The 27,433-nt window shown below is 41.2% G+C and overlaps 2 long non-coding RNA genes across 3 annotated transcripts in view; both read right to left on the reverse strand.

Annotated features, from left to right (window-relative positions):
- Positions 1-5,515: 5,515 nt before the first annotated feature.
- On the reverse strand, positions 5,516-12,706 carry LOC140711757 (uncharacterized). The gene is made up of 3 exons (XR_012093049.1): positions 11,903-12,706; positions 10,794-11,663; positions 5,516-5,928 (listed from the first exon to the last, which is right to left on the reverse strand). It is a non-coding gene; the product is annotated as an uncharacterized lncRNA (long non-coding RNA).
- A 6,246-nt stretch (positions 12,707-18,952) lies between these two features.
- The window catches only part of LOC103233355 (uncharacterized), a 378,818-nt gene continuing 370,337 nt past the window's right edge, over positions 18,953-27,433 (reverse strand). For both annotated transcript variants that reach the window (XR_012092986.1, XR_012092985.1), the window contains 2 exons: positions 23,888-24,006; positions 18,953-20,701 (listed from right to left, as the gene is read on the reverse strand). This is a non-coding gene — a long non-coding RNA (uncharacterized lncRNA). The remainder of the gene's footprint in view (positions 20,702-23,887; positions 24,007-27,433) is intronic.

Below are 27,433 nucleotides of genomic sequence, written 5' to 3' on the forward strand. Positions count from 1 at the left end.
GGGCCAAATTTCCCTTAGCCTTCACCTAGCTGAATACCCAATTGTCCCAAATTTACTTTTACAATCATTCATTCATTTAACAGATACTAATTGAGGCCCGGGTATATGCCATTCTTGTCTTGGTGCTAGGAGATGCAGCAGTAGATCAGATAGGGGAGGCTTCTCTTTTTTGGGTGTTACAATGTAAAGGAAGCTTATCTCTTCCCAAATCCATCCACGAAGAGTTGCCTCTATTTGGGTTGTCATTTTGTTATTAAAAGCAATATAATGAATGTCACAGGAATTTGGGGGACTGGAGAAAAAATAGTACTTAAAATCATATAGCACATTATCATCGTGTCTGTGGATATGACAATGGCTATTATATGACAGTTTTTCAAAGAAGATTCATGTAAAACAAAACACAAATGATAATTGAAGGTGGCCTTGTGATCCTACAGAAAAATATGATGCTTAAAAAGAGAACTAAGTCTGGATTTAACCAAAAGACCAGACTGACTGCTTTAGGTCAGTTTACATTCCATGGATTAGATCCCAAATATTCAATTTGATCCAGTTACAATCACTGAACCATTACAACCACTGGCATGAGATAACCATATCAGCTCAACTATTCAAGTTACTAATCTAATTCTTGCCACTTGACAATTGGACTAACTAATGCAATTAAAATATGGTCAAGTTAGTGGCAGCATAGAGATATCATCTATGATTGATTGATCAAAGAAGGGAATATACAGAATGTGGAAATGTAAGACAAGGAAAAAGACTGACTATGACTGAGACTTGACCCTAAGTCCAAGAATTGCTTTTACATTAGCAGATGATCTGTCCACGGGACAATTTATGGACCAACAGGGAAGTCCCCAAAGGTGTACCAAACAGAGGTGCCATTACACGTTCAATCTGGAATGACCCCACAATAAAACAGGAGAGACTGTCAGAACCGGAGAAATGGAACTAAAATTTAAAACCAGAAATATGGGAACTCAGTGCATTTAGTTGGAAACATGAGGCAAAAGATGGAGTGGGGAATATTCAAGACATGAAAGACAAGAGAAAGTGTAAGTGACTAGCAAATCGAAAGAAAGTGATTTGTTTCTGTTGTAATTTTGCATCTGTTGCATGCCTGTTCTTAACATCTGCCCTAAGATTGATTTTGTGATAGTCCATGATTGATGGAGTAGAGTTTAGATGGGAAGGCTTTAAACGAATAAAATAAGTCATATAAAACAAATAATATAACAACACTTAAAGAACTGGGGTATATGTGAATGTGGTGACAATCATAGAAAATAACAAAACGTAAGATCAGTGAAAGTAGACACGTTTTTGTGTTATAACAATGGCATTATCATTCACTTTGCATTAGTCTTTTCAACATATTTAAATGCTTGGGGTACTTACCTAATTTCAATTATTTTATAATTAAAGACTTGAGCATTTGAGATAAAATTCCGGACTTTAGAAACCATTGCCACTTAATAAGAACATATGTGAGTGGATAGGAGGGATTACCCTTGGCAAAGAGAGTGATATTGACAGTTTTAATCTAGGTGGCACAGTGGCTTTATCTGTATTTTTATTATTCTCATGAGAATTTATTTGGGAAACACATTTGTAATTAAAGCTAAAAGTTTAACAAATGATTGCTAAACTTATTTTTTTCAATTATTTTTAGATTCACATACAGTAAAATTGGCTGTGTGTAGTTCTGTAAATTTTATCACATGCATAGATTCTCGTAACTACTATCACAGTCAAGACACAGAACAGCTCTGTCACCCTCCTGAAAAAACTCTTGTGATATCTCTTTGTAGCAGCCTCTCCTCCCATCCCTAATATTTGATAACCAGATTTGTTCTCTGTCACTATAGTTTGATCTTTTCAAGAACGTCATATAAACAAAATATAACCTTTTGAAGTTGGCATATTTTACCCAGTGTAATGTCTTTTAGATCTATCCAAGTTGTCTGCATCAACCATTTATTCCATTTTCTTCCTGAGAGTACTCCATTGGATAGATGCACCACGTTTTGTTTACCATTCATCCACTGAAGGACATTTGGTTTGTTTCCCATTTTTAGCAATTATGAATAGAGCTGTGATAAATATTCATGTGCAGGTTTTTATGTGAACATAAGTTTTCATTTCTCTAGGGTAAATACCCAGAAGTGAGATTGCTAGATCATATGATAAGTGTGCATTTAACTTTATGAAAAACTACCAGATTTTTTTCCAGAGTGGTTGTACCATTTGAGATTCCCACCAAAAATATATTAGAGTTCCAGCTGCTCCACATTCTCATCATCACTTGATAGCATCAGTATTTTTTTTTTTTTTTTTGCCACTATAATAAGCATGTACTGGTATCTCATCATGGTTTTCATTTGCATTTCCCCAATTGCTGATGATGAAACATCTTTTCATATGCTTATTTGCCTTCTGTATATCCTTTTCAGTGAAGTATCTATTCAAGATTTTTGCTCATTTTTCAAAGTTAGGTTTTTGCTTTGTTACTGTCAAGCTTTGAGATTTCTTTACATATTCTGTATATAAGTGCTTTGTTGTACATGTGACTTCCAAATATTTTCTCCTTCTGTGTAACTTATCTTCTCATTTTTTTTTTTTTTTTAGTCTTTGTATAAACTTATGAAGTACAAATGTAATTGTGTTATATGGATATAATGCATACTGGTGAAGATGGGCTCTTACTCTATTACCCACATAACCTACATTGTACTCATTAAGTAATTTCTCATCATCCACCCCCACCTCACCCTTCAGGGTCTCTAATGTCTATCATTCCACACTCTATGTCCATGTGTATGCATCCCTTAGCTCCCACTTACAAGAACATACAGCATTTGTCTTTCTGTTTCTGAGTTATTTCATTTAAGAAACAGCCTCCAATTCCATCCATGTTGCTGTAAAAGACATGATTGAATATTTGCCCAAAGGAAAAAATAATTATATCAAAGAAGATACATAATTACATGCATTCATATATTTATGTATTTGTTTGTTTGTTTGTATATTTATTCTTGCTCTGTCACCCAGGCTGGAGTGCAGTGGCACAGTCATGGCTCACTGAAGCCTCAATCTTCTTGGGCTCAAGTGATTCTCCCACTTCAGCCTCCTGCATAGCTGGGACTACAGGCACATGCCACCATGTCCAACTAATTTTTTTTTTTTTTTTTTTTTTTTTTTGTAGTGACAGGGTCTCACTATGTTGCCCAAGCTGGTCACAGACTCCTGGGCTCAAGCAGTCCTCCCACCTTGGCATTCCATGTGCTGGGATTACAGACATGAGCCATCCTGCTTCAATCTTTTCATTTTTATAGCCATGTCTTTCACAGAGCAAACAGTTTTAATTGTGATGGAGTCTAAGAACTCTTTTCCAGTCTCCAGGTGACAAATATTTTCTAAAATTCTAGAAGTTTTAATATTCCCATTCTACTTTTAGACCTATAATACAGTTTGAGCTAATTTTATGTAGGGTGTGAAGTTTAGGATGAAGTTCTTTAATTAATATACCCAATTTTATAATAACATTTGTTATAAACAATATCCTTTCTTCATTGAAGCACCTTTATGACTTTTTCAAATATCAATTGGTCATATTTGTGTGGGTCTGTTTCTGAACTATCTCTTTTGTTCCATTTGATTTTTGTGTCTCTCCTGTAATACAACACTGTCTCTATTACTGTAGATGTACATAGTGAGTCTTAAAATTAGGTAGAGTGATTTTTCCCACTTTATTTTTCTTTTATAAAACTGTTTTAGTTGTTTCAGTTCCTTTGCCCTCCTCTATGGATTTCAGAATCAGTTGGTTTTTATCTACAAAAAAATCTGCTGAGATGTTAATTGGTAGTGCATTAAATGTATAAATCATTTGGAGAGAACTGATATTTTACTATGTTGAGTCTTCCTATCCATGATCATGGTATACTTTTCTACTCATTTAGGTCTTCTTTTATGGCCACTTCGTAGTTTTCAGAATACAGATCTTGTATATGACTTTTAGATTTATATCTAACTATTACATCCTTTTGAGCAGTTGTAGATGGTATTATTTTTGTTTTTAAATTTTGATTTCAATTTGTCACGACTAGTATATAGAATTACAATGAGTTGTGTAGTAACTCTGCATTCTGTGATTTTTCCAAAAAAACTTGTTAGCACTAAGAGTTTATATTTTTGTTGCCATTATTCATAGATCCCCTGGGATTTTCTGCAAATCCAATAGTGTGTTCTGTGGGATTTTCTACAAATCCAAAAGTGTATTCTGTAAACAGGAATTCTTTCTTTCTAATATGTATATATTTTATTTCTTTAGCTTGCCTTACAATACTGGCTAGGACTTCCATAAAAAATGTTTAATAGGAATGCTAAGATTAGAATTGCTTCCTTTGTTCCAAATCTTAGGGGGAATGTTTTTGGTCTTTCATCATTAAGGATAATGCTATGTGTTGTGGTAAGTCAGGGACCCTGAATGCAGGGACCGGCTGGAGCCATGGCAGGGGAACATAAATTGTGAAGATTTCATGGACACTTATCAGTTCCCAAATAATACTCTTATATGATTTTATATGCCTGTCTTACTTTAATCTTTTAATCCTGTTATCTTTGTAAGCTGAGGGCCACTATGATAATTGTGTTAACTGTAAAAATTGATTGTAAAACGTGTGTTTGAACAATATGAAATCAGTGCACCTTGAAAAAGAACAGAATAACAGCAATTTTAGGGAACAAGAGAAGACAACCATAAGGTCTGACTGCCTGTGGGGTCAGGCAAAAAGAGCCATATTTTTCTTCTGCAGAGAGTCTATAAACAGATGTGCAAGTAGGAGAGATATCACTAAATTCTTTTCCTAGCAAGGAATATTGATATTAATACTCTGGGAAAGGAATTCATTCCTGCGGGGAGGTCTATAAATGGCCACTCTGGGAATGTCTGTTCTATGCAGTTGAGATAAGGACTGATATACGCCTTGGTCTCCTGCAGCACCCTCAGCTTACTAGGGTGGGGAAAAACCCCACCCTAGTAAATTTGAGGTCAGACCGGTTCTCTGCTCTCAAACCCTGTTTTCTGTTGTTTAAGATGTTTATCAAGACAATATGTGCACAGCTGAACATAGACCCTTATCAGTAATTCTGCTTTTGCCCTTTGCCTTGTGATCTTTGCTTTTGCCCTTTGAAGCATGTGATCTTTGTGACCTACTCCCTGTTCATACACCCCCTCTCCTTTTGAAATCCTTAATAAAAACTTGCTGGTTTTGTGGCTCAGGTGGGCATCATGGTCATACCGATATGTGATGTCACCCCCAGCGACCCACCTGTAAAATTCCTCTCTTTGTACTCTTTATTTCTCAGATGGTCGACACTTACGGAAAACAGAAAGAACCTACATTGAAATATTGGGGGCAGGTTTTCCTGATAGCTGTGTGCATGTATGCATTGAAAACTTCATCAGACAACGTTATGTTGTTGCTTGCAACCATCAAGCATATTTTAAACTCAGAGAAGAATTCATTACTTTATTCAACCAGATATTTACCATTTCCATTGCTCATCTTTCATTTCTGATATTCCATGTTTCAATCTGGTATATCTTCCCTCCAGCTGAAGAACTTCCCTTAGAAATATTTTACATCTGGTCTGGTGACAACAAATTCTCGCAGTGTTTTTTTCATCTGAGAATGTTAGGGTGACTAACTCTTCTGGTTTACCTAGTTTTAGCACCAAAAGTCATGCATCCTGGGAAACCTCTCAGTCCTGGGTAAACCAGGATGATTCGTCCCACTAGGTGTCTTTATTTTACCTTTATTCCTAAAGGATATTTTCACCGGTTGTCAATTTCTGGGATAACAATTCTTTTCTTGTAGCCTTTAAAAGATGTTCCTCTCTCTCTGGTCTCCATGGTTTCTGAGGAGAAACATAGAGAAACATTGCACAGTCATTCAAATTGTGATTCCCCTATAAGTAACATGATGTTTTTCCCTGGTTGTTTTCAAGATTTTTCTTTCTTTATCTTTAGATTTCAATTCTTGGATTATAATGTGTCTGGAAGGTATTTCGTTGTATTTATGCTGTTTGAAATTCAGTGAACTTTCTGAACCTGTAGATTTATGTCTTCTACCAAGTTTGAGACATTTTAAGTTATTCTTAAAATATCTTTTTCTGTACCACACACTTTCTCCTTTTCTTCTGAGACTCCCATAATACAAAAGTAAACCCTTTGGCATTCTTAAGTCTTTTTTTCTATCATCCTTTTGGGTTGAGTTTTTATTGATCTGTCTTCAAGTTTATACACTGACTTTCCTCTTTAATCTCCATTCTGACAAAGAACACATTCAGTGTTTTGTTGTTGTTGTTGTTATTTAATTATATTTCTAAAATTCTTATTTTGTATATATCTTCTATTTGGTGAAAAGTACTATCATTCCACTCTTCTCCAAAATTATACACTCATGATGTCTGTGAGTGTATTTCTGGATGAGATTAACATAAGAATTGGTACAATGAGCAAGCAGATTGTGAATCCCATGTATCCAACATGAATCCCCAGAACTAAAAATAAAAATTAAGGAAAAACATCCTTCTCTTTATCTGTGTATATCATTTGTCCTGTTTCTCAGGAGAATCCTGATAAATACAGATAGTAAAGACTATCTTAAAGACATTTTAAGTATTTAAAGAATTATACATCTTTACTTCTTGGATATTTTAATCATAACTGTTTTAAAGTTTTTATCAGATACTTGTATCATCTTGTCATTGGCTTTTATCTCTTCCCATTCAAGTGGATATTTTCCTGGTTCTTCATATGCCATGTAGTGTTGGATTATATCCTGGATTTTTTTAAATATTAAGCTAGCGAACATAGGATCTTAAAATTGTATAGTAAACACTGACATTTTTGTTTTAGCATGCAATCAACCCTATTGGGTCAGGTTGCAAATTTTTCCCAAATGTTTATTGGTTGTAGTTGCAAGTTCAGTCCCATTTTCAAACACTATAGTGCTATTTGGATTTGTCCTGCTTGTGCCCCACCCAGTGAGCTCTCTGAGACTTGGGTGGTGGTCTGTCCTTTAGTTCAATTCTTCAAGTCTTTGGTATGCTCTTTGTGATTAGAAACAGACATGCTCAGTGGGACAGTCAACCCAGGAGTTCATACATAACATAAGGGATTTACTGTATTTTCTTAAGTTCCTCCCTTCCCGATACTTCCTGCCATTCCGAGGCTTCTTTGTTTTGGTTCCCCACCACACAGCTGGGGCTTTAATTTCGTTGCCCTGCTGCAGGTTTCCTACAATTGTACCTACATCCACAAACAACTGGTAGGAAGACAGGAGAGGGAAAAAGCAACTAGGATTTGCCACATCTTTGGAACCAATGAGAGAGGAAGGTTCGTCTTCACCAGAGTATAGTAGTTTGTTCATCCTCATCGCCATCACTGACACTGCACTGCCACCACCATGTAATGATCAGCTGGGTGCTGGGGCTCAAGAGAGCAAAAATTTTCCAAAGTGCAGGATTTCCCCCACTGTTTTTGAGCATTGGAAGTCCCCTTTCCTTTGCTTAAGGCAGAGTTAGATGGTTGTGAGTTCTTTCTGTATTCATGGATGCCCACTTTTGTGTTTTGAGCTGCCTTCAATCCAGGCCGTAGGATAGAGGAAGAAAGAAGATAGTAAACTCACCACAGGATCAATGGTACTTTGAATTCTGGTCTGTTTCCCAATCTACTATGCTACTCTTTACCTTCAGAGCCTTCAAACAGCTTCTCTAAGCATTATATTGAGTTTTAATAGCTTCATTCAGTAGAAGAGACAGGATGGAATGTGCATACATCATTTCACCTGGAATGGAAACCTGCTGCACCTATGTTTTCAGGTTTATCCTTGGGAATGTGTATTTCCATGGACAGAACCTAGGCACTGAAGTCAGAATTGAAATGGAATTTTTCTTTGACACTTATTAACTGTGTAAACATTAATCCATGCTGTTTGGCTTCTATGAACCTCACCCTCGTTAATCTGGGAGACTAGTACATATCACTTAGTGTGTTGTCTCATTCAAATAGGTAAAGTGTAAAGTGCCCAACACAAAGCATGTGCTTAATTACTGTTCATTTATTGCTTTTCCATCCCCCTTTGCCTCCCTGATATCGCCGTCCCACAACAAGGATGGTGGTGACATTGTTTAAGCTGAATCTTCAACATCTTATAACTGGGAAGTGGTGGAAAAGGAAGGAACAAGGATCATGGCTAGATGAACTTTAGGCAGCTTGAAACAAGAGGACCTAAGATTCTAGACAAAAAAGGAACAAAGAATGCATAAAGCCACTTAAAACCATCAAGGGAGCAAGGCTGAGCTGCTACTGTCCTGTTTGATGTATCATTAGGAAGATTCCTATTAATATACCACAGTAACTATTGACATTTCATTATACATGTTTAAGATATGACAGCAAGAAATTACAATATACATATTGAAAAGCCCAGTCTTAGGTTTCCAACACTAGAAATAAAATAGAATATAGTAGGAACTGATCATTTAGCCAACTTTAAAAAGTCAACCATTCCTTTTGGGAAGCAAAAGCATGGTTTTATTAAAAATTTATAAAAATTATTATGTTTATGTATAGTAATATATAAAGGAAAATCCTTTACAAATACGAAGTTTTGAGTGTCCAGAACCTGAAAGCAGCATTAAAATCGAGCCTTCCTCATGGGCAAGACCTCCTTTATTAAGGACCATTCAGGAAGTTGTACTACGGACTCTGCTGTTTTCAACCAGGAGAGCAACTTTCAGCATTTTGCAAGGGTCCCTCCCTTTCAGAACCTCAGCAGGGATTTGCTTTCTGGTGTCAGTAACAGTGAGGGCTGGACATTCCTTGAGTGACAATTTGGTTTTCCTTTGTGCTCTTCTTTGTGTAAGCTGCCAGACCACTAGGATGTAAATCTGTGGCCTGCCTCCATCTAGGGAACTAAAAGGCATGATGTGTTTATGTACTTTGTGTACTGACCTCAGCACTGGTTTTGTTTGTCTGTGGTAAGCATGTATGTTACTCACACTATGTAAGAAGGAAAGGCCTCGGCAGAAACCAATCTCTTGATCTCTAGGTCTCTAGTCTTTCCTCCTCACAGTTGCCAAGAGGATTATGCTGCAAAGTCAATCTGAGGCTCTTATGCTTCTGCTTAGGAATGTTTCAATAACCCCCTATATTTCAAGACACGAGGAAACAGTAGGGCATAGCAGCTTCAAGTTGTGTGTTGTGGGAGTTGCCTCAGCCATGCTTCAAATTCCAGACCAACCATGGTATGCCTTGGGCAAGTGACACAGCTGCTCCATGCCTCAGTTTCCCTGTGCCTCTTCCACCTACCCTTTTAGCTCAGATCTCCTTGTGATATTTCCTATATCCAACACTCCAGTCAAATTTGATTATCCCTTTTTCTTTGTACATACTTCACAGAATCTTCTCCAAATTTGCTCAAGCCATTTCTCCTGCCAAAATAGCCTCACTCCACTCAGTAAAATTAAAACCACTCTTCAAGTGTCAACTCACATGTTCTTCCACGGTCTGAAATTATCTTTCTCCTCATCATTGCTGTAGTATTTTGTCAAATACAAAATCAAAGCATTTGTCAAATGCATTCATTTTATTTAATCTACATACTAATCATTATGTAGTACCTACTATTATAAGACATTGGGTGACTCTTTGAGCGAATATATAAAAATGAAAACAAAAAAATAGGATCTTGTTCCCGACAGAGCTTTAACCAAGCGAAAAAACGAAAATGTTTAAGGTTAGGAGACCATGAAAGAATCTAAATGCCATAGAATTTTAGGATCCCTTTGTCATTAATCTTATATGTGTGTTGACCCTCTTAATTTTCTCCCTAATTGTATGTTTCTTAGCTGCTTGTGGAACAATAAAGATGATAATAATGATGATGTATTTATTGCACATTGCTTGTGCCAGACACTGTGCTAAATGTGTTCTATCAGGTATTCTCAAACTTGGCTACACATTACAAATATCTGGGGAGACCCTAAACCCCCCAATCTATATCCCGACCTATTGAAACAGAAGTTTTTTAGTGTAACTCAGGCTTCTGTATCTTTAAAGTGCCCCAGGTAACTTCAATGTGCAGCCAAGGTTGAGAATCATTGCTCTCCATGCATTGTATTAGTGTTTTCCAGATTATCCTGGTGAAAACTATCATCTGGAATATTGGTTTAAAACAAGCAAAAACAAATCACAAAGTCTTGGACCCCAAAACCACTGAATCAGAATTTCCAAGGGAGTGTCCCAGGAAGCTGCATGCTTAACTAGTGACCTGGGTGATCCTTATCATCAAAGAACTATAGAAACACTGCATCGTATTATTTTATTTGCACAACAATTCTTTTATTTATGTATGATTATGTACTATTAATCTCACAGCTTTATAGATGCAAAAACTGGAGGGCAGACAACTTAAAGCACTAGTTCAAGGTCACCCTGAGCCAGGGTTTGAACCCAGGCAGTCTTATGTCAGAGACCACATCTTTAACCACCACTGGATTGGGCTGGGACACACTGAAATTGAAAGAAGGCAGAGGTCCAAGGAGAAACGGTAGACATCTTGGCCAGGTAAGGTGACTCACACCTGTAATCCCAGCACTTTGGGAGGCTGAGGCAGGGGATCACGAGGTCATCAGATCGAGACCATCGTGGCCAACATGGTGAAACCCCATCTCTACTAAAACTACAAAAATTAGCTGGGCATGGTGGTGCACACCTGTAGTCCCAGTGACTCAGGAGGCTGAGGCAGGAGAATCGCTTGAACCCGGGAGGCAGAGGTTGCAGTGAGCTGAGATCGCGCTACTGCACTCCAGTCTGGCAACACAGCAAGACCAGTTTTTCCATGGCTGGGACCTTGTCTGATGCATCCCTGTACTCCCTCACGTAACAGAGTGCCTGAGACCTAGGAGGCATTTAATGTTTGTTGAATAAATGAAAGAAGTGATTGATGAAGCATGACCTAGAAAACCTATCCTGGAAATACTGACCGCAGGTGAAAGTTAAGTCATTTGACATTTGGACGGATGGTATGGGATACGACTTCTCCATTTGGGCCTCTGAGGCTTCCATCATCTTTCTGTGTGACTTGAGGCCAACATTTAGCTTGCCTCAGCCCCGAATCTATAAAATTGGAGGAATGCCATTCATCCACTTCCTTGGGTAGCATTTTGGAAATCTCAAGTTGTATACAGACACCAAACAATGATACAAATGTGTGCCGAAGGCAGACTGTGTTTCAGCCCCCAACACATGTGCACCGCTCATCGCTAAATTGCTCATTAGGATCATTGTTGGAAAACCAGCACAGTTCTCCCACCCTATGATTTACGCAAGTTCTAGAGAACATCTTGTAACTTAGCACCAAGTTTCTTTCCCCTTCTATCTGTGCTGTCTGGGGAGGTTTCTTGGGAGGAGGTGCAGATGAGAAGAATTTTGAAATGTGCTGGAGAGAGAAGGTCCAGGCATTCAATTCAAATCCTCCCCCCCACCCCCGGTTGGTGAGCCTTGGGCTGGCACTTCACCTTGCAGAGTCTCAGTGTGCTCATCTGTAAAAGGAAGAAACCAACAGCACTGATGTCTTGGGATTCTGTGAAAATCAACCACAACAATGTTTGTAAAGCTCTAAGAGTACCTGGCACAGGCTCAGAGTGAAATAAGTGGCTGTTGTTGTCGTACAATATCATCATTTCATTTTTGGTGCAGAACGAATCTGGACAATCTGGATTTTGCTCTGGGAGATCAATATATTTCCAATGCTGATAGGAAAGGATCCTCTCCAACAACCTTACACCACCACCACCACCACTTCTTCTCACTCACACATACCTCCAAAGAACAGGATTTCCCAACGTCCATGGATGTGAGACGACAGCTGTGTTGGAGGTCCATCTGTCAGCAATAAAACAATCGAAGGATGAAATCCAAAGAAGGGAAGTTATTTTCAACTGTCATGTTTAAATCCCTTCCACTGTATTCCATTGCACTCAGAGTAAAATTTCAGTCAAAGGGGCCACACCATTTAGCCCCTGCCTATCTTCCCTCTTTTTTGTTCACCATGATCCAGGCACTCAGGGCTTCTTCATATTTTTAGAACCCACTACATTCATTTCCACCACAAGCCATTGTTCTTGCTCCTCTCTCTTTCTGGAACACTCTGTCCACAGAGCTGTCAGTGATTGACATTTTCTCTTCTTTAAATCTCTGTTGAAATTCCAACTTTTCCAGAGCTGATTTGCCAACCCAAGCTGCACCCCATCCCACTCCTGGTTCCATCGGGCACTTTATCATGTAACTATTTCCTTCGTAACACATATTTTACTATCAAACATTATCTTCTGTGCTTCCATTTACCTTTTTTCCTCCTCTCACTGGAATATAAGGACCATAAGAACAGGGACTGTGCATAGCTTATTTACTGTGTGATCTCCAGAACCAAATAGACTGCCAAGCTCATGATAAGTGATCAATAAATATGTGCTGAATGAATGAATGGGTAAGTGCTCATGCCAACGGCACATATAACATATGCTGCACCATTTTGATATTTTTATAAATCTCTGCCTTCATTAAATAAATAATTTCATAATTAAAGAACAAGATAGCCTGGTTCATCATTCATTTATTGCGCACTTGCTCAGTACCTGCCATAAGCTAGTTTTTTCTCTGGGGTACAAAGAAGAAGACACCAGTCTCACCCTTGGAAGCTTTTAGGATAGAGGTGAAGGCAGTATAACTCAAGGTCACTGAGCTCCAATTCTATGGAGGCACTACCCTCAGTAGTTTAATATGGATTAACTCCATAAAATACTTCACGTAGCCTATAAGGAGGGGACTGATGCCGTCTTTATTCGACTGAGGCTAACACTGAAGCCTAAAGACATTAAGCAACTTGACCAAAATATGACAGTAATAAAGTTGGAGAGTGAGATGTAGAATCTCTGAAACTCTCTCCTCGGCACTACTGCTCCATGTGGAGGATGCATAGGTTTCTGGGAAAGCAAGATGACTCCTCGAGGTAATTGATGGTCTTCAGAGATAATGCTGGGTGTATAAGTTGTCTGCACAGATGGCCACCAACCATCCCTGCCATCCCTGTGACAGCATGGCACGGTTTGCTTAGAGTTGGAGTATGTTTCCGCATCTCAGAAATCTAGGTGGGCCTGTGCTTGCTGTGACCAGTGCGATGTGGCAGAGTGACGTGTGAATTCTGAAATACAGTTCTTACGAGTCCTGGAAGGTTCTACAGTCATTCTCTGGGGATCTAGCTATCACGTAAAGAAGCTCAGACTAGACACCTGAGTGGGAGACCATGCGGAGAGAGAGAGAAAACCAGCCACCACCAGACATTCCCTGCAGCAGAGCACTCAGACGAATGAGTCACATGACAGCAACATCTATCTGGAATAGAGACAACCCGCCTCCACCCAACCTTGCTGAAACTGCAAAACTGCAGGCCAGTTCATGGGTGTTGTCTTAAGTCACTACATTCTAGGGTGGTTTATTGCACAGAAATATTGTAGATAACTGAAACTTTGAGAGAGTTTCTACCTCAACCAAATTCTATTAAACAGAGACCCTGAGCTTTGGATAAAGTGTTGGTGATCTAAGCGTGGGACGTAATGTTTGCTTCCTCCATTTCCCTGAAGATTGTCTTAGAGGTAAATGTTGGCTTAGAGGCAGGTGTAGCCTGTAGTATGGGTTTTTTCCCAGCTATTTTTCTGCTTTCCTCTTACATACATGTTGCATGGAAGATGAAAGAGGCTGTGCTGTGGAATATGGTCATACTGAATTATCTACGTTGAGTGGTGTATACACTAAATTGGCTGTGCCCATAGTCTAGATGCAGGTGAGTTGATATCAAGGATATTTTCAAAGGGAAATTGTGTTTTTTTCCCTTGGACTCTGAAACTCTGATCCTTTTCCAGGCGAGGGAAATGGCTGGTAACACTAGTTACACAATCACTATTATCCTGGTTAACAAATCTATAATGCACATTAGTGTGAGGATTATACAATGCTCATTTCAGAGAGAAATATAATGCACATTAGGGTTTTCAACTGGAAGTAGAGCCCCTTGTGCTTAGAAGGCTCTAAAAAGCTGGCTTAACAGCTGCCTCACCTAGTCTCTCCATAAAGACCAAATGGCTCAGAAATTACACTAAATTATCCAAATTGATTAAACTGATTCAGAATCATAAACCAGGACTTGGAAATCTTCAGTGGCTGGATCTGTCCAATTCCTATCAAGTTCAGTGGGATTTCTATTATGTATAAAGTACCAATTGGGCAAATTCACTTAGAAACTTCTTTGCTTTAACAAAGATATAATTGATAGGTATAATTTTGAGCCAAAAGAAAAATGTTGATAAACAATGCAGATAGCTAGGCATAATGAAAAGAACACCAGCTTTGAAAGCTAAGTCTACAAGCCCCTGTTCTTTTTTTAAAAGGTACAAACTTGTGCAAATATTTAAAGATTTCTAAGTGTGTCAGGTGCTATAGGTTGGCTGACCTGACCCCTTCCTCAGTCCCTTCTCTCTGACCACTCCTCAGCTACAGGTGGGCAAGCAGCAACCTCTGATCAATGAAACGAATGTGGAGAAGTCTGCAGGATGGGCTTCTGGGGAAGCTTTGGTTTTGGTGACGTAAAGGGACGATCTCTGCAGTGTGGCTATTCATCCTCTTGTCCTTCACCCCTTTTCATCCTGAAAAGTCTACAGGATGGTGGTGAGGAAAGAGAAAAAGGGTGTAGTCATTTACCAGCATAGTCTATTCAGAAAGTTCTGGAAGGCTTACCACTAGACTTCTTTGTTATACAGGACAAGAAAACTCCCATGTGTTTTATCACTTTAAGTTCAGGTATCTGTTTCTTGCAGCTGAAGGTGTTTTGATTTTTGCTGTTTGTTTGCTTCCCTCTTAATGACACATGAGATTCCTCTATGCCCTAATCTGTAAAATGGCTACAGTGATTCCTGCTCTGCAGAGATATTCATGAGAAGCAAATGAGATGATAGCAAGGAAGAAATAAACAGCCATACAAAGGCAGGCAGCTGGTGCTATGCTCCTAGACAGGATATTGAGGGACACTTTTGTCTTTGTTTTATTTCAGTACTCTGTTACTATGATTACCTTTCCAAATACTTGGCAATTATTTCATCTTAACTAGGAAAAGGAGTAAGGAGAATGAGTTTCATTGAGGAGAGGGAAGTAGAGATTGTTTTGTTGTTAATGTTTTAGAATCTTGAGCTGGATGCTGTGGCATGAGCTGTTTCAGAGGCTGAGGTGGGAGGATCACTTGAGGAGTGGAGTTGGAGGCTGTAGTATGTGTTGATTGTGCCTGTGAATAGTCACTGCACTCCAGTCTGGGTAACACAGTGAGATCTCATCTCTAAAATGTACAAAAATGTAGAATCTTACGTATTTATATTTTCCAATCTTTTGTCAATGCCTAGTTTTTCTAGTGGATTCTTACATATACGTATGCATGTACACATGTGTGGGTAAATATATACATACCGTCTATGAAGACAATGAAGATGATACAGCTGAATTTACCGCTGACAACTCCACGTGTTGGAGCTTTTTGCCAATTTAAATTCTCTGGTTACTTCACTGCAGGTCAGTAAAAATGTGTATCTCTAAAATGTCATAATTGACCCATTAAGTCATACAATTTTGTTATTTCCAAAGCATAGTTTTATAGTATATGGACTGAGTGGCAAATTGACCAAAGAGGACATTTGTTTGTTTTATTTTCAACCACAAATGGGAAATCAGCTTATTCCATAAACCTGGCTTTAGGGAGATTATTTCATTAGATTGCAGGGTAATGTTATTAGCAGGCAGAAAATTCCTTTTGGCTTCCGAACACTCTTAATCCAACGCTGGGAGTATAAGACATTCCTAAGGTATTTTTCATTGTTCTCAGTACACTAAAAACATTGACTTCAACTTGTAAAGCCATAAAATATTTGCAGTTCTTTTCAAGTAACAATACCTGAAAGCCTGCATCATGCTGGGTTAATTCTTGTTTCATTTTATTTTGTTCTATTTTATTTTTCCCAGAAAGTGGAGTCTAAGATAAACTCAAGCTCCCAGCTTTAGGAGATAATACACAAAGTACCCTTCTATTCATTTAGCAGTATGTGTGGAAGATTCAAGGAGGTCTTCTGAGAAAAATAAGCCACACATCCTTCTGGGACCCAGTCAAACATCTCACAGGGCATTCCGAGACCCAGTTGCCTCACTGGGAATCAACAACCTCAACCATTTCCAAGGGAAACTAAGAGCTCAGTGTCACTTGGACAAGTTCCCTGTCCTTGAATTACTTCCCTATCTAACCAGGAAGCCAATTATTGGTCAAATTTTGTATTTCCAGAGCTCAAGACATTTTGGTAATTCTCCAAGGAAAAATCAAAACAAAACTTTTTCAAAAATATAAATGTCCTCTGCGGAATTTCTTACAAGTAAGGGTATTTAGGGTCACAATGTCAAAATGCCCTTAGGACCCAGTGTTATCGTTTCCTTTTGGTTTCCTGTTCCTGGAAAACTGCTCTCTACATTGTTTTGATTAAGCCCAGTTTGAGGAGCCAGATTCCTAGCACATTCTCCACCATATTTTATGATAATTCTCATTCAATTTCCCGTGTAGGGTGGCAAGCTTTATTGCTTAACAAACATTGCATCTACCCTGCCATAATTTATATCTGAATGGGTTTATTATAGGCGTTGCATTTCATTCATTGTGCAGCTAATGCCATAACATGCTTCCTGCTTTCTGTGTGGCTGTTTGGCCATTATCAGCTTCCAAGACAATTGAATCTTTCCCTTGCAGTTTCACAAAATGGTTTATGAATATGTAATACAAACTGTGTTAACAAGGCAAATATACTTCATTTCTTTTATGGCTATTTTCAGGCTGTGGCTGGGAAGAAGAGGCATAACAGTGTGTCTCACTTAGGGTATGTTGTGCCCTTAATATAGTAATGCGCTCCCCTTAGCAGGTCTCTTTGAAGACCTGTATTGTCTTGGAACGAGTCATGCGCTTTTGTGCGGCTCCCTGTGAAATGAGCCCCAGTCGGCCTCCCATGGATTCAATTATCTTCTCTACACGGATGGCACGTTCTTCTCCTTGCTTCCCCCAAGCTCGATCTCCTAGTGTGGTCCTATGTGGCATTCTGACTACAAAATAGCTCCATTTGGGCACCCTGCCGTCATGGTGGGAACAGAATTGCTCGTTTTCTGCATATGGCTCCTTCCCTGTGTACTTTTCCCCGGGACCTTCACACCAAAGTCAAAGGCTTGTCCAGCTGAGTGGGAGACACTCTGATCAATCTCTGCTTTGGAAAGCAAGGGCCCACCTGGTCAGTAGCTGTTTATTATTCCACAATGATTTGCTATGCAAAGCCAGGCGCGGTGGCTCACGCTTGTAATCCCAGGACTTTGGAAGGCCGATGCAGGCGGATCATGAGGTTAGGAGATCGAGATCATCCTGGCTAACACAGTGAAACCCCGTCTCTACTAAAAATACAAAAAAAAAAAAAATTAGCCAGCCACGATGGCAGGTGCCTGTAGTCCCAGCTACTTGGGAAACTGAGGCAGGAGAATGGCATGAACCCAGGAGGCACAGCTTGAAGCGAGCTGAGAGTGCACCACTGCACTCCAGCCTGGGCAACAGAGTGAGGCTCCATCTCAAAAAAGAAAAAAAGAAATAGCTATCCAAATGCATTTTCAAGCCCCCTTGCACCCACTGGGGTGTGGAGACTGGTTCCTACCTGGGTCACCTCCCTTTTAACAGTATCCGGGAGACCACTTTAAGTTAGAAATGTATAAAAGATATGAGATGTGCCCTTTATTCAGCATCCATTATTCCAGGGATTTTATATCATCATATTGTTTTTGAAATAGGGATTATGTCCATTCACAGGTGAGAAAATTGAGGCTCTGAGAACTTGAGCAGTTCCTTTTAGATAACAATTCTAATGAAGGGCCAAAGCAGGGCTGCAACTTGCCAATATCTGAGAAACAAAATTCATGGTCACCTGCTAAACTGATTTCAAATCTATCCACTTGCATTCGTACCCACTACCACCATCTTTGGTTGAACCAGCATCAGCCCACCTGGAATATTGGGAAGCTCCTTCCCAGATGCTCTCCCACAGCCATTCTTAGCTCTATGTGGTCCACACTCCACCCTGCGGCCAGGTGTTTCTTCTGAATCAGCACCGTCCACTCCACTTTCTGCAGTGCAGGGAATCTTCTAGACCTCCTATTCTGTGTGGGGGCCACGAGCCCCGTGGGCTTATTAAGTGTTTGCAATGCAGCTAGTGGGACTGAATGGTAGCCATTTAAAGGGACAGAGCCACACATCGCAAATGGCTACTAAACTGGACAGCACAATTCCAAAGTATGAATCTGACCAAGTCTCACTACAGTGCAACACAGTTCAAAATATTCCCATTTATCTTCGGTTAAGAACCCAAGTCTTTAAGCCAGCTTGCCAAGGCTGTCATGACTGTCCCATGGACATGTTTTAGGTTGAGTCTGCGCCATCTCCACCTCACCCTCTGTGCACCAGGCCCTCTGCCCTCCCTCCACTTTCTAAACCATGCCATGTTCCTTTCCTGCTTGGGGCCCTCACTCAGAATATACTGTATGTGGAATTTTCTCCTGATGTGCCTCAGCTCACACATCAGTATCCTTCTCCTTCAGGGAAGTCTTCTCCAACCAATGATTTTCACCATCTCTCCTGGACCTGCTCATACCATCCTCTTCTCCTTCCTATCACTCCAGAGCCACACTGTGAAATTATGTATTTAGTCTTTTAGTTTTCTGATTAAAGCCATTCTCCCTCTATTCGTTTCTGATTGCTACATAACAAGGTGTCACAAACTTAGTGGCTTAAAATAACACAAGTTTATTTTCCTACAGTTCTGGAAGTGAGGAGTCTGAAATGGATCCACAGGACTATGTTTCTTCTGGAGGCTCTAGGGGAGAATCCATTTGCTTACACTTCCCAGCTTCTAGAGGCCACCTGCCTTCTTTGGCTTGTGGCCTCTTCCCCATCGCCAAAGCCTCCTGACCCTTCTGTCCACCTCTTTCATCAAGCACCCTTGTGATAACATTGTAAGCACCTGCATAATCCAGGTTAAGCTCCTCATCTCAAAGTCCTTCACATCTGAAAATTTCTTTTTGTCATGTAAGGAATTATCTTTACAAGTTCCGGGGTTAGGATTTGCACACTTTGAAGGATCATTATTCTGCAAACCACACTTCCTAACTTCATTATAAACTTCGCAAGAGCAAGGGCTAACTACCATTGCCAAGTACGGTATCTGGAACATTGTGTAAGTGTAAATATATTCAATAGATGAACAATGTAATCTCTTTATCAGAAACTACATACCCACAGCTTACTAAGCAACTATGCAGCCCATATATTTTTGGACATTACGATTACCACTCTCCTTACACCAACTATAAAGAGAGGTAGAACTACAGGCCCTAACTAGCCTGTCCTCTTTGTAAGGTTTGTGAATGTGTCTGGGCTCTAGCCTGCCTTCTCTTTCCTTTCACCAGGCTTGTTCAGCATCACTGTTGCCAGTCCTGACTGATAACGCAACACATTGAATTTATCATGTCCTTGAATTAGAAGAGATGTCACACGAATAGGAATCCAGGCAAATCAAGGCAAACACCTTGGAAGGGGCCACAGTATTTGGTCTGACCTCAGAGCGGTACTTTCAAAAAGTTGTTTATTTTTTTCTCTGAGGATGTTGGGTGGAACAGCAGACATTAATAGGTTTCCACAAGCCTCCATTTTTCAGATCATGGGTTTATATACGTCGAAACATACACACACACACATGCATATTTCTGTATAATCTGTTTTTTTAAGGCATACAACAAAAATCTGATGCTGACAGCTGTTCCCCCATCAGTAAATGTCAATATATATGTTTTTCCTAAATTATGCATCATTCAAGAATGCTTTGGAGCTGAGTGGGCATTGAAATCACCAGATCCAATGCCCTGATGTCTCTAGCCCCTTCTATTCTTGCTGAGGAATCTGGGGTCCAGAGCATGGAATCTGTCCCAGGCCTACCCACGTGCTGGTGGCAGTGAAAATAATTTGATTCCCTAGGTCTGTGCTTTTTCAATAGTCACAGTTTCTAGAAATGTTTCCTAGAATTTTGTTCCTTAGGTTTGTCATATTCTGATCTTGTGAATTTGGATTTAGAGTCTAACAAATCTAGATGAAAATCTTGGCCTTACTCACTTTCAATGTTTTTGGCACTGACCAAGTTAACGTCTCTGACCACTTTTTCTTGTGTAAAAGACAAGACAGGGGGCCGGGCGCGGTGGCTCCTAGCACTGTAATCCTAGTACTTGGAGAGGCCAAGGCTGGTGGATCACTTGAGGTCAGGAGTCTAAAAGCAGCCTAGCCAACATAGTGAAACCTCATCTCTACTAAAAATAGGAAAATTAGCTGGGCGTGGTGGTGCGTGCCTGTAATCCCAGCTAGTCAGGAGGCTGAGGCAGGAGAATCGCTTGAACCCGGGAGGCGGAGGTTGCAGTGAACTGAGATGGTGCCACTGTACTCCAGGCTGGGCAACAGAGTGAGACCTGAAAAGGAGAGGGGAAGGGAAGGGGAAGAAAAGGAAGAAAAAAAAAAAGGAAAAGAGAGGGAGGCAATATTAGCTTTCTCATGGGGTTGTTGCAAGGATTAAATGAGACAATGCTTGCAGAATCACATTTTACTGTATTTATCACTATATTGACAGAGCATTCTGTCTCCCTCCTGTCCTTCCTTCCCCTTTGTGTCTACCTCTATGGAGACTTGTTCTTCTCTCTGCAGTTTGTCAGTTCATCCCCACCCAATACTTATCAAGGACTACCATGAGTCAGAGACTCTGCCAGCACTGGGCGCAGAAGGAAGAAGGCCTGGTCTGGGACATCATGGTGTTTAAAGTCCAGAGAAGTCGACAAGTGGGAAGGTATGGTGGGTCAGGGTGATTCGGGAGGCAGAGCTGGGCCATAGGAGAGAGAACCCTGCCCAACTTAGGCACCAGAAAGCATCTAGTAATAAAAGCGATATCTGTGCTGACACCTATGGAACATGCAAGCATCAGCAAAGGAGAACAGGACAATGTTCCCAGCAATGGGACAGGCATGAGTGAAAACCAAGAGGTGAATGGCACAGACCACAGAAGAGTGGACAGAGATTGAGTGTGGCTGAATCTTGAGCTGTGGCGTGAGGCTAAAAGGCAAGACTCAGATGGACAGGGGAGAATGCAGCAGGACTGAGAGACCAGGCCTTGGGTAGGGAAGGAAAAGAGATCCATGTCCTCTGAGGTCGGTCCATTCCTGCACCTGACACTCAGCTGGACCTTGAGAATATAGTAGGGGAGTAAAACCAGAGACGTGGCCAGCACATACGAGGAGCTCCAAGCATAGGAGTTACCAGGAAATTAAGTGTGGGGCTCTGGATCACAGACCACAGCAGAGGCAGAGATTCCCAGTGGAGCCCAGCTCCTCGGGCTGCCCTGGCACTTCACGGCTTTCCTGGGCTCTGACGTCAGTGCTCACAGAGTCAGGAATGTGGGCTTTTCAATAAAAGTACAGGCAATGGGCCCACAGGGAGCCCCAGCTCAAATGAGCTTTTATATTTTTATGTGGAACGTAATCACGTTTAGCCATGATCGAGGTTGCCCGTTACTGCTATTAGAGCGTTTATGGTTCTAAGGGGGATATGAGACTTTGACAGTACGTGCTTGCATCTAAAAGCAACGGGGTGTGCTGAGGCTAGAAGCCACCTTGAAATGCCAGGAACACATAACGTGGGCTGATGTACATTACCTTTGAAAGCTCGACTGACAGGGCTAGGTGTCCACAGGTTCCAGAGAGGGTCCTCTCAGAAGGGACAGTGGGATCACAAAAGTAATAATCACCCAATATGTGTAGGTTCTTTGCATGTATTATTTATCATCTTCAGAACCCCTACAAGGTCTTTCCCATTCATTAGGCCTGTTTTCCATGTGCTGAAACCCAGGCACAGAGAGCTTAGTGGTTTCTCCCAGAGGACATAGTCAGCAAGTGTGTTAGTTTCTTCTTTCTGTCTGCCGTAAAAAAAAATCACCACAAACCGGTGGCTTAAAACAACACTTACTCTTTCCCAGTTCTGGAGGCCAGAAGTCCCAAATCAAGGTGTGGGTAGGGTTGATTCCTTCTGGGACCCCAAAGAAGAAATTATTACTCAGCCCCCGAGACTGCTGGCACTCCTCCGTGTTCCTCGGCGTGTAGGTGCATCACCCTATCTCCACCTCCCTTCTCACATGGCTTCTTCTACTCTGCGTCTCTATCTTCTCTCTTTTAAGGATGCCAGCCATCAAATTTAGGGCCCACCTTCATCCAGGATTTCATCTTGAGATTCTTAATTAACTGACTATGTCTGCAAAGGCCCTCTTTCCAAATAAGGTTACATTCTGAGATTCTGGGTAAACATGAATTTGGGGAGGACACTATTCAACCAGGACAGTAAGTAATGGAGACAGGGGCTGAGCCAGGCCTCTCTGGGTGTAGCCACCCACACACGGGAGACATGGTTGGATGATGCTTCATTTGCTCACCGCACCTCTGCTCCCCTGGGTGCCAGAGCCCTCCACAGCTTTATCTTACTTCCTCACTGCAAGCTAGCTCCAAACCATTTCTCTCTAGTACAGACCAGGTCTCTGCAAAAACTCTCCTCAGCCAGGGACATAGAGAGCCCTGAAAGAGTCGCAAAGCCCCCAACAACCCTATAGGGAAATATCATGGTACAGAAAAGAAGAGAACCCTACTGCTCTTGGAATGTGACTCAACACTGAGTCTTAGCTCTGCTGCTCATAAGCTGGTGCTTTTGGGTAAGCTCCCTCACCTGTTTTCCCTATCTGTAAACTTGGTACAAAGTCCCTTAGGTGTGGCTTTTTGGAAATAAACAGGTTAAAGGGCACACAGATTCTGAAGGTTCCTGGCAGAGAGTAGGGGCTCATCAGATGTTTGCTGAATGTGAATCTACTTGCTTCTCAGTGACAGAGGAGGAAAGTGAGAAAGGTTATTTGAGCCCCGTCAAGTACAAGGTGATACATGGGAGTAGCTGTAGATGCAATTGTACATGTATCAGGCACAAGCATACATATATACACATGCATATACCCCAAATGTGTTTAACCATTGTTCTGTGGGAATATGTGGAAATATCTATGCCCCATTTATCAACCCATCCATCCATCTCTTCAGTGCAGAGCCTATGCTATGTATCAGATCCCATGTAAATGCTGCACTTACTTATGGTAAGTGCATTTAATCTTCACACCTAACCTTGAGGTCTCTAGTTTCACAGTCTATTGTACTGACAAATAAACATAACTTCCACATGTTGAGTCACCCCGAATGTGTCTGGGGAGCAGACAGCATGTGCAGTTACCTCTTCCTGGCTGGGTCAGGGAAAAGGTGGCATCTGAGTGGTGCCTTGGAAAAGCATGAATCATCTGTGGCTCACTATGTGGTGGAGGGAACATGGGAAGAGAGCCAGATAAATTCAAGTTCGTGCGCTGGCTCTGCGACCTTCAGGTACTGAAGATATCTTTCTGAGCCTTTATTTATTTTGCATATGTTAGAACTGGATGAGGCAGGGTATGGTGGTTCACACCTATATTCCCAGGGCTGGAGGACTGCCTGAGGCCAGGCCGGGCAATGTGGCAAGACCTCATCTCTACAAAACTTTTTTATTTTTTAAGTTAGCAGTGTAGAGGGGGGCATGGTGGTACATACCTGTAGTCCTTGCTTCTGGGGGAGGCTGAGGCAGGAAGATCACTAGAGTCCAGCAGTTTGAGGCTGCAGTGAGCTATGATCACACCACTGCACTCCAGCCTGGATGACCAAATAAGATCCTGTCACAACAAAAAGGGGGGTGATATGATAACTCATGGGATAAGTGTAGGTAAAAGGTACAAGGATAGAAAACTGTTTGGCAGGGCCAGTTAAAGCAGAACATGCTACACGGGTGTATAATAGAAATGCACACGTGTATATGAAGAGACACGCACAGAATGCCCATTGCAGCACCATCCATGATAACTCCAGATGGAACTAACCCAAATGTTTACCTGTATTGAAAATGATATGCTATGCTATATTCACATGATGGAATGCTTTAGAGCAAAAACAATGAACAAAGTACAACTACCAGCAACAATATAAGTGGATCTCGCCCATATAATGTTCATCAAAAGAAGCCAGTATGTACTGTATGATTCCAGTTACATGAAGTTAAAACACAAGCAAAAACTAACATATGGGGTTAGAATTGGGGTTAGTGGGCCGGATGCAGCGACTAACGCCTATAATCCCAGCACCTTGGGAGGCTGAGATGGGTGGATCCCTTGAGGTCAGGAGTTTGAGACCAGCCTGGCTAACATGGTGAAACCCCAACTCTACTAAAAATTAGCCAGGCATGGTGGCACGTGCCTGTAATCCTAGGGACTTGGGAGGCTGAGGCAGGAGAATCACTTGAACTCAGGAGGTGGAGGTTGCAGTGCGTTGAGATCACTCCAGCCTGGGTGATAGAGTAAGACTCTGTCTTTAAAAAAAAAAAAAAAAAAAAGAGGGGGTAAGTGCTTCCCCTGGCAGGCGTGAGGGTGGAAGATAGTGAGAGGATGTACCTGGAGCATTGGCCACATTCTCTTTCTTGACCTGGGCACCACTCACAAGGAGTTATGTTTGTGAAACCCCTCAGCCTGTAGAGTTATGACCTGTGAAGTTTATATACATATATTTTACTCATATGGAATAGCATCTGGCTTCTAGAACATTTTCAGCAAGTGCAAGTTTCCTTTTCTTAAATTACTGAATCACAAGCTCTCTAAGAACAGAACCCTCTATCTGCAAATGATGTTCTCAGTGACATCAGGCCACTGGGGCACTCACAACATGGGGAGAGGAGTCATGCAGAGGGCCAGGAGGGCCCAGGAGAAATGTCAGAATGTTGGAAAGGAAGAAGAGAGGCAGGCAGGGGTCTTTTTCATATCAGTTTAAGTCTCCGTGAGTTCCCGGAGCAGAGATTCCGTGATGAATATATAAAAGTGGGTATCTATTAATGGTGCCATCTATTTTTTTTCCCAAAAGTTTTGAAAACCAACCTGGACTCTTAGCAGTATCATCCAAATGTCTGCAGATTAAGCCATTGCCTACCTAGCCAGCTTCCCCTCTGCAGCCCTTTTTTCTCACCCCTGGATATCCAGTCACGCCGACCTTTGCCTGGCTTCCACATCTCTAGTTCTCAGCTTAAATAACAACCCCGCCAGCATTTTGGGAGGCTGAAGCAGGTGGATCACCTGCAGTCAGGAGTTCGAGACCAACCTGGCCAACATGGCAAAACTCCATGTCTACTAAAAATATAAAAATTAGCTGGGTGTGGTGGCACATGCCTGTAATCCTAGCTACTAGGGAGGCTGAGGCAGCAGAATCACTTGAGCCTGGGAGGTGGAGGTGGAGGTTGCAGTGAGCTGAGATTGCACCATTGCACTCCAGCCTGGGTGACAAGAGCGAAACTCTGTCTCAAACAAACAAACAAAAAACCCTCAGCCCACACTTGCTTCCTCCTCCTAAAGGGCTCTTTTTCATACATCTGTGTTCTTTTGTCACTTTGGAATTGTCTCAGATTTTAATTCATGAACATTCATTTGTGTCTCTGCTTATTTTCTGTTTCCTCTTCTACCAAGTTCATTAAGTGCATCATTGCCCCTGTCCAGTGAAAGCCAGTGAGCACCCTTCATACGGAAGCCATGTAAAAGATAGTCCGTGAATACATGGAATCAAAGGCATCTTAAGTTTGTTCACAGAAACATAATAGATTTTCTTCTCCCTTAAGTGTTTAACCAGCAAGAGTATTTTCACATGGGTAATTCCAGATTATACAGATCCTCAAAATCCTAAGTCATTGTAGAAGGGTGTTTGCAATACAGGGGTTAGAAACTATAACACAGGAACCAGAAAAGATGTGAAAGAATGACAGAGGGCCAGATATCACAATAGGGAGTGGTGGGGACAGCAGCAAACTGAAAGCCAGCACATGACCAAGCAAAATGCAGCAACTGCCTGTCAGTTCTATCCAGCTGCTGCCATTTTGGAGTGTAGCTGTCTTGTTACAGATCCCTCCATTTTCTAAGAGAGGACATCAAAACCCCACATTTTTAATGTGAACTCTATCAGTGTTTTAATATTGGTAATGCATTTAGCATTTCTTAAGTATCCATCCAGCGTATAGCAAACTATTTCTGCAGGTTGCCTGCAGTTGACATCCTCCATTCTGACCCTCACCAAGCATTTTAGAAAAGGTAGACAGGCCTGCAGAGAAGGGAGATGGCTCATCACCCATCACACAGCGAGGATGTGGCAAGGCGTGGTCTGGAACGCACACTCGGAGCTCAGTGCAGTTTCCACTTCACCCACGATGAGAAACACCTCTGTGCACACATTTGACTTAATTGAGATAAACCAGCCATCATAAAATTAAATTATGTCTCACATTAAACGCACTATCTGGAGAAGATCCTATGTGCCTCTCTTTATTAGCATTAAATGAAAGCCCGTGGCTCAGTTGTAGAACCCATCACAACAATCTTAGGGAAGAGGAAGAAGGCTATTTCCACATTTGACATTAATTTCCAGCCAACCTGGAGTCAGGGTGTCCCCACCAGGTACCGTGTTGGAAAATGCTCCATTGTGAGACCTGAGCCCTCGCTGCTTGCGGCAGCCCCTTTTTAATTCTGTCTCAGCAGCTCGGGCCTAACCCTGTTATAGAAAAAGTAATCGTAAATCTGCATGAAGTTTCTGATGATTAGTTTTGCTTGGAGTTGGGCCAAAGAGTCAGACTTTTGCCAATTCCATATGTACATGTAAGTTCTTTCAAGAAAGAATTTGTTAATCCTTCCCACTAGGCTGAGGATAAGGAGTTTAGGGGCCTCATGGAGGAGACAGTCTCCATGACTTTACTTCTATGCTGAAAGGGCATGCAGCCACCTTACTAAATGCTCTAATGACAATATTATCTCACTTTATGCTGTGGCGCAGAGGGACACAGATTATAAATTTTTTAGACAAGGAAGCTGAGACTAATTTTCGGTAACTCGCCTAAGTGTACACAACTAGAAAGATGTTATACTTGAGTCTGACCCTGTCCTCTCTGACTGCAAAGCCCCTGTTGCGCAGACACGCAGCTGACATGTACACATTATTCTCTATCAGATGATGCTAACTACTACAGTTTACCAAGTAGCCAGCGGTGAATGATCCATGTTGCTGATTATCATCTACCTG

Source organism: Chlorocebus sabaeus, chromosome 5 (genome assembly GCF_047675955.1).
Source record: "Chlorocebus sabaeus isolate Y175 chromosome 5, mChlSab1.0.hap1, whole genome shotgun sequence".
In the NCBI taxonomy this organism is placed as follows: Eukaryota; Metazoa; Chordata; class Mammalia; order Primates; family Cercopithecidae; genus Chlorocebus; species Chlorocebus sabaeus.